The following is a 7,463-nucleotide window of genomic DNA, read 5'->3' on the forward strand; positions in this document are numbered from 1 at the left end:
ATGGAATCATATTACATGTGATTTAGTGTGTCTGGCTTCTTTCACTTAGCATGTTTTTAAGGCTCATCAGTTTATCAGTTGATGAATATTTGGGTTGTTTCTACTCTTTGGCTATTATTAGTAATGCTGTTGTGAATATTCTTATATAAGTTTTTGTGTCTATAAATGTTTTCAATTCTCTTGGGTAGATACCTAACAGTGGAATTGCTGGTCATATGGTAACTCTATATTTAACTTTTTGAGGAACTGCCAAGTGGTTACCCTCAGTGGCTAACCATTCTACATTCCCACTAACAACGTATGAGAGTTCCAATTTCTTCACATCCTCCCAGCACACATATTATGTTCCTTTAAAAATTATAGCCATTTTAGTGGGTGTGATGTGGTATCTCATTGTGGTTTTCATTTGTACTTCCCTAACGAAGAGTAATATTAACCACTTTTTATGTGCTTATTGCCTATTTGTGTTTCTTCTTTAAAGAAATGTCCATTGAAATACTTTGCCTAGTTTTAATTGGGTGGTTTATCTTTTTGTTGGTGAGTTGTAAGAGTTCTTTATATATTCTTAATACTAGACCCTTCAGCTATATGACTGGCAAATGTTTTCTCCCATTCTGCGCATCCTTTCACTCTTCTTATAGTGTCTTTTGATGCACAAAAGTTTTTAATTTTGATGAAGTCAATTTACTTGCCCTTTTGATGTTATATTTGAGAAACTACTCATTAACCATTACTTTTTATATCATTTTACAAGTATTTTTCACACCTAGTTCTTAGATCTTGGCTTCTAATATAAATTGTCAATATTGAGAACCACGTTTCCTTGGAGAAATGGCTGATACTAAGAAATACTGAAGATGAGCCTGAAGCATCTTGTAGTGTCAGAAAGTAAGAAAAGTGCTTAAAAAATAGATAAATCAAAAAACAAAAAATCCCTACATTGATATGAGTATGTCAAAGGGACAGAAGAGTAAATGGAAAGAGCTTTCAATTGTCAAAACTGAAGTGATTTGAACAACAAAATATAGTATAGGATTATAACATATAGAATAAAATAAATATCCATGTGTCCATATTATACAAATAAATGATTGAATTAATAATGGGGGAGAAGAAACAGTCTCTCATACAGAAGAATTCCAAATAAGAATACAGTATGAGAAGGGAGGAATCAAAGAGTAACTTTACACTGGAGAAACATTACAAACACTACTCCAGGGGTGCCTGGGTGGCTCAGTCATTAAGCATCTGCCGGGGTCCTGGGATCACCCCGCATCGGGCTCCCTGCTCAGCAGGAAGCCTGCTTCTCCCTTTCCCACTCCCCCTGCTGTGTTCTTTCTCTCGCTGTGTCTCTCTCTGTCAAATAAATAAATAAAATCTTAAAAAACAAAAACAAAAAAACACTACTCCAGCAAGGGGGTAAAGGGAAAGATCAACAGTAATAAATCATGTTGATAGTATGTATCCTGATGATGTGATGAAAACGGTATTTTGCCTCTGTGATCTTCCTCTTACAAATCCATATCCCTATTCTGGGAAAAGTATCAAATTCCAACAGAAGGACATCCTATAATATATCTCCAGAATTCCTCAAAAATGTCACAGTCATAAACAAACAAAAAAAAAACAAAAACAAGGAAAACCTGAGAAACTGTCACAGCCAAGAAGAGCCAAGTTTCCCTGATATAACAATTGAGTGTAGTGTAGTATTCCAGGTAGAATCCTGGAAAGAAAAGGACATTATATAAAAACTAAGGAAATCTGAATTTAGTCAATAATAATGTTGCAATACTAGTTTATTAATTGTAACAATCATATCATATCATAAGGTGTTAATAATAGTGAGAATTGTGTGCAGGGAATATTTGGGAACTCTGTACTAACTGCTTACTTTTCCAGTAAATGTGAAACTGTTCTAAAACTTAAAATCTATAAAGAATACTATTTATAACAGCATCAGAAATATGAAGTTATTAGGCTTAAATTTGACAAAACTTGTGAAAGACCTATACACTGATAACTACAAGCAAGGTGTTGTTTATTAACATTTTGAAGTTTTGAAATTTTAAAAGGAATCTTTAAAAACAAGAAGTGGAAGGGCGGGGTGTGATGGGGAAGCCGAGTCTCGCGTGAGCGGGTCTCCTGGGGCTTGTGTTGCGCTGAAAGAACAGCCCTAGGTCTGGGTTAGAGAATCCCGGGGCGGGGGCGGGGGGGGCGGAGTGAGACCCGCCTTCCCTGGCCCAGGCCCCTCCCAGTTCCGCCCGCGCGGGCGGCTTTCCGGTGCCCGTCGCAACGATGGCTGAAGAATCACCTCAGGTTGAATTGTTCGCGAAGGCTGGCAGGATGCGGCCAATATTGGGAACTGCCCCTTCTCCCAGAGACTGTACCTGGTACTCTGGCTCAAGGGAGTCACCTTCAACGTCACCACTGTTGACACCAAGAGGCGGACCGAGACAGTACAGAAGCTGTGCCCAGGGGGGCAGCTCCCGTTCCTGCTGTAGGGCACCGGCACCGAAGGGCACACAGACATTAATAAGACTGAGGAGTTTCCGGAGGCGGCGCTGCGCCCTCCCAGGTACCCCAAGCTGGCAGCTCTGAACGCTGAATCCCACACGGCTGAGCTGGACATATTTGCCAAATTTTCTGCTTACATCAAGAATTCAAACCTGGCACTAAATGATAATGTGAAGAAGGGGCTCCTGAAAGCCCTGAAAGTTTTAGACAATTACTTGACATTCCCCCTCCCAGAAGAAGTGGGTGAGACCAGTGCTGAGGGTGAGGGCATCTCTCAGAGGAAGTTTCTGGATGGCAATGAGCTCATTCTGGCTGGCTGCAACCTGTGGCCAAAGCTCCACATAGTGCAGGTGGTATGTAAGAAGTACAGGGGATTCTCCGTCCCGGAGGTGTTCCGTGGTACTTGAGAATTGCCTATGCTTGGGAAGAGTCCAGATGATGAAGAGATCGAGCTGGCTTACAAGCAGGTGGCCAAGGCCCTCAAATAAGTCCCTCCTGAGGCTCCCTCTCTCCCCTCTCCATTTTCTCCATAAAGGTGCCAGCTGGTTTCCACCGGCTATCCAAGGGACACATTCCAAAATGGCCAGTGGGCAGAGAATCCTGGAGCATTTTGTGCAGGGCTGGCTGGGGGGCTGAGGGGAAAGATGGGGAATCTAGGTAAGATTTTTATTGTGGGGTGGTGTGGGTAGGATAATGTATTTCAGTGATAAAATACAGAAAGAAAAAAATAACGAAATGGAGAGATACACTGAGAAAAGCAAAACAATGTTTTATGTTTATTTTAGGCAGTTTTCAAGTAATCAAATTTTATCTAAGACAAGAATTGTTTTTCAAGCATCAAAATGAAATGGTGGGAGGTAAAGAGAATATTGGTCTACATATAATTACTTTCTGTTTGTGGATTATTTGTTCAGTAAAGATGATTTTTAAATCCTCTCTAAAAAGCTCTTAAAAATAGAAACAACAGATTGTGATTATTTTATTTTCCCAAGATAATAGTATTAATACTTTTTGGGACATACCAAAAAAGTAACACCAATGGAGTGTTTGTCAAAAATATTTACTGGCAATATTTTAATGTTATGACTGACAGAGGTGACAGATAACAATTAAGTTTAATGTAACAGTTGGGGCAAACAATACACTATACAAAAACTTGAAAGGAAAGGATGAAAAATGAGATATCCATTGGGACTTTGAAAAGTTCTGATTTGTTTTTTGGAATCCAGGAGGTCAAACAAATATGTGAAGCTTTGCATTTGGTCAGGAAAGACCTGAAAAGGCCTTAAGTTCTCACCTCTGGCTAACCTTGAGGTTCTTCATAAGCAGAAAGTGAAGGCTAAGGCAGAGTGGTAAACTATATAGCTGAGTGTTGAAGTGTGTACCAACATGCACAAAGAGTCTCCTTGGTAAAGACTATAGATTTATTGGTTCCAGGTATCTAAGAACATCTCTGTCCCATCATTAGCTGACCACTAGGCTAACGAAGCAGAGACTTTAGCATACACATGCAACAAAATATACTGATTTTATAGCATTCATTCAGGAAACTCACTAAACACACACACAACAACAACTAAAATAAGTAGCAACAACCAAAACTCTGGAGAGATCTGGTTTTCAAAGTTGCCACATTATACTATTTAAAATGTCCAGTTTTCAACAAGACTTAAAAGACATGCAAAGAAACAAGAAAATGTGGCCCATTTATTGGGGGGGAAATAATCAGTAAATACTGTCCCTGAGGATGCAGATATTGGACTTACCAGACAAAGACTTTAAATCAACTATTTAGAACATGTTCAAAAAGCTAAAGTATATCATGTCTAAAGAACTAGGAAAGTATAAGGAAAGTGTAAGAATAATGTCTCATCAAGTAGTCAATAAAAAAAGAAATTACAAGAAGGAACAAAATAGAAATTCTGGAGCTGAAAATTACAATAACTGAAATTAAAAATTTACTAGAGTAGTTCAAATTTAGATAGGAACTGTCAGAAGAAAGAATCTACGAACTTGGAGATAGGTCATTTGAGATTATCCAGTCTAAGAAACAGAACGAAAAAAGTGAAGAAAAATACAGAGCCTAAGAAACCTGTGAGACACCACCAAGCGTACTGACATATGCATAGTGGGAGTTCCAGAAAGAGAGGAATATAAAGCTGGGCAGAAAGAATATTTAAGGAAGGAATAACCAAATTTACTGAAAAACATTACACATGCAAGACACTCAATGAACTACAGTTAAGACAAACTCAAATAAGGCTGGTCAAGAGATAGTGAGTTATTTCAGTTGATTATTCACAGTCAGTTATAGATCAAATAGATCCTTTCCTAGACATAATTGCATTGTGAAAGGCCAAAGACAAAGAAAGAGTCTTGATGTTATATATGAATCACGTGGTAACCACAAACCCAAAACCTATAATAAGTAAAGAGAAAGGAAGCCAAACATAACACTAAAATTCATGACAAGGAAAGAGAGTAAGAGGGGCACCTGGATGGCTCAGTCATTAAGCATTTGCCTTTGGCTCAGGTCATGATCCCAGGGTCCTGGAATGGAGCCCTGCATCAGGCTCCCTGCCCAGTGGGAAGCCTGCTTCTCCCTCTCCCACTCCCCCTGCTTGTGTTCCCTCTCTCACTGTGTCTCTCTCTGTCAAATAAATAAATAAAATCTTTAAAAAAAAAAAGAGAGAGAGAGTAAGAGAAGAAGAAAGGAACAGAGAAGAAATTAAAAGAAAAACAACCAGAAAATAATTAACAAAATGGCAATGAGTTTATATCTATCAATAATGACTTTAAATGTAAATGGCCTAGATGCTCCAATCAAAAGACATAGGGTGACTGAATAGATAAACAAAACAAAACAAAAACAAAAAAATTAAAAAAATAAACAAGACCCATCTAAATGCTGCGTACAAGAACTCTCACCTTTAACCATCCAAGATGCTGAAAGGAAAGAAGCCTAAGGGGTAGACAGGGCCCCAACCCCTGCTGTTGTGAAGAAGCAGGAGGCCAAGAAGGTGGTCAATCCCCGTTTGAGAAAAAGTCCAAGAACTTTGGCATTAGACAGGACATCCAGCCCAAAAGGGACGACATCCACTTTGTCAAATGGTCCCACTATATCCAGCTGCAGCAGCAAAGGGCTATTCTCTATAAATATCTAAAACTGCTTCCCACAACTAACCAATTCACCCAGGCCTTGGACTGCTAAACAGCTACTCACTACTTAAGTGTCCTACAAATACAGCCATACTGGACTAAGTATATGCTGTTAAATTTTCTCTACATAAAAGTAATAAAAAGTTATCTTTCATCCAGTGTCAAATACATACATACATACATATGTACAAAGCAAGAGAAGAAGCAGATTGTTGGTCTGGACTGAGAAGAAAGCTGCTGGTGAAGGGGATGTCCCCACTGAGGGGCTGCCTGTCCTTGAGGCTGGGGTTAATACTGTCATCACCCTAGTGGATGATGAGAAGTCTCAGCTTGCTCATGGTGTGGATCCATTGAGCTAGTTGTCTTCCTGCCTGCCCTGTGTCGTAAGATTGGGGGTTCCCTATGCATTATCCATGGGAAGGCCAGGCTGGGATCTCTGATCCACAGGAAGACCTTCACCACTGTTGCCTTCACACAGGTTAACTTGGAAGACAAAGGAGCTCTGGCTAAGCTGGTGGAATCTGTCAAGACCAATTACAATGACAGATATGATGAGATCCACTGTCACTGTGGAGGCAACCTCCTGGATCCAAAATCAGCGGATCACATTGCCAAGTTGGAAAAGGCAAAGGCTAAAGAACTGGCCACCATACTGAGCTAAGTATATGCTGTTAAATTTTCGCTACATAAAAGTAATAAAAAGTTCTCTTTCATGCAGTGTCAAATACATATATACATACATATGTACATACATACTGCCTACATGAGACTCACCTCAGACCTAAATATACATGCAGACTGAAGGTGAAGGGATGAGAAAACATTCACCATGCAAATGGAAGCAAAGAAATAGCCAGCGTAGCAATACTTATAGCAGACAGAATAGACTTTAAAACAAAGACTGTAAGAAGAGACAAACAAAGACATTAATAATGATATAGGGATCGATCCAACAAGAGGAGATAGCAATTGTAAATATCTACATTGAGCGCACCCAACATCAGAGAACCTAAATACATAAAGCAGATATTAACAAACATGAAGAGAGAAATTGATGATAATACAATAATAGTAGGGGATTTTAACATCCCACTTACATCATAGATAGATCATCCAGGCAGAAAATCAATAAGAAAACAATGTCTTTGAATGACATATTTGACCAGATAGGCATAACAGGACATAACAGACCAGATGGACATATACAGAACATTCCATCCAAAAACAATAGAATACACATTCTTTTTAAGTGCACATGGAACATTCTCCAGAATAGATCACATGTTAGGCCACAAAACAAGTCTCAATAAACTTAAGAAGATTGCAATCATACCATGCATCTTTTCCAACCACAGCAATATGAAACTATAAATTAATCATAAGAAAAAAAACTGGAAGAAACACAAGCATGTAGAGACCAAACAACATGATACTAACCAACCAATAGGTCAATGAAGAAAATGAAGAAGAAATTAAAAAATATATATGGAGACAAATGAAAAGAAACTACGATGTCCAAAATCTTTGGGATGCAGTGAAAGCAGTTCTAAGAGGGAAATATACAGTGATACAGGCCTATCTCAATAAACAAGAAAAAGCTCAAAGGAACAATCTAAACTTACACCCCCCAAAAAATTAGAAAAAGAAGAACAAACAAAATCCCTGTGATTAGAAAGAAGGAAATACAGATCAGAGCAGAAATAATGACATAGAGATGAAGAAAAAGGAGAAGGAGAAGAAAGAAAAGAAAGAAAGAAAGAAAGAAAGAAAGAAAGAAAGAAAGAAAGAAA

General features: G+C 38.6%; 1 pseudogene; it reads left to right on the forward strand.

Annotated features, from left to right (window-relative positions):
- The first annotated feature begins 2,291 nt into the window (after positions 1-2,291).
- LOC112808538 (chloride intracellular channel protein 1 pseudogene) lies at positions 2,292-3,390 on the forward strand (annotated as a pseudogene).
- The last annotated feature ends 4,073 nt before the right edge of the window (positions 3,391-7,463 follow it).

Source organism: Callorhinus ursinus, unplaced genomic scaffold (assembly GCF_003265705.2).
Source record: "Callorhinus ursinus isolate GAN/ISIS: 27379988/994484 unplaced genomic scaffold, GSC_fseal_2.0 scaffold39, whole genome shotgun sequence".
Lineage (NCBI taxonomy): Eukaryota > Metazoa > Chordata > Mammalia > Carnivora > Otariidae > Callorhinus > Callorhinus ursinus.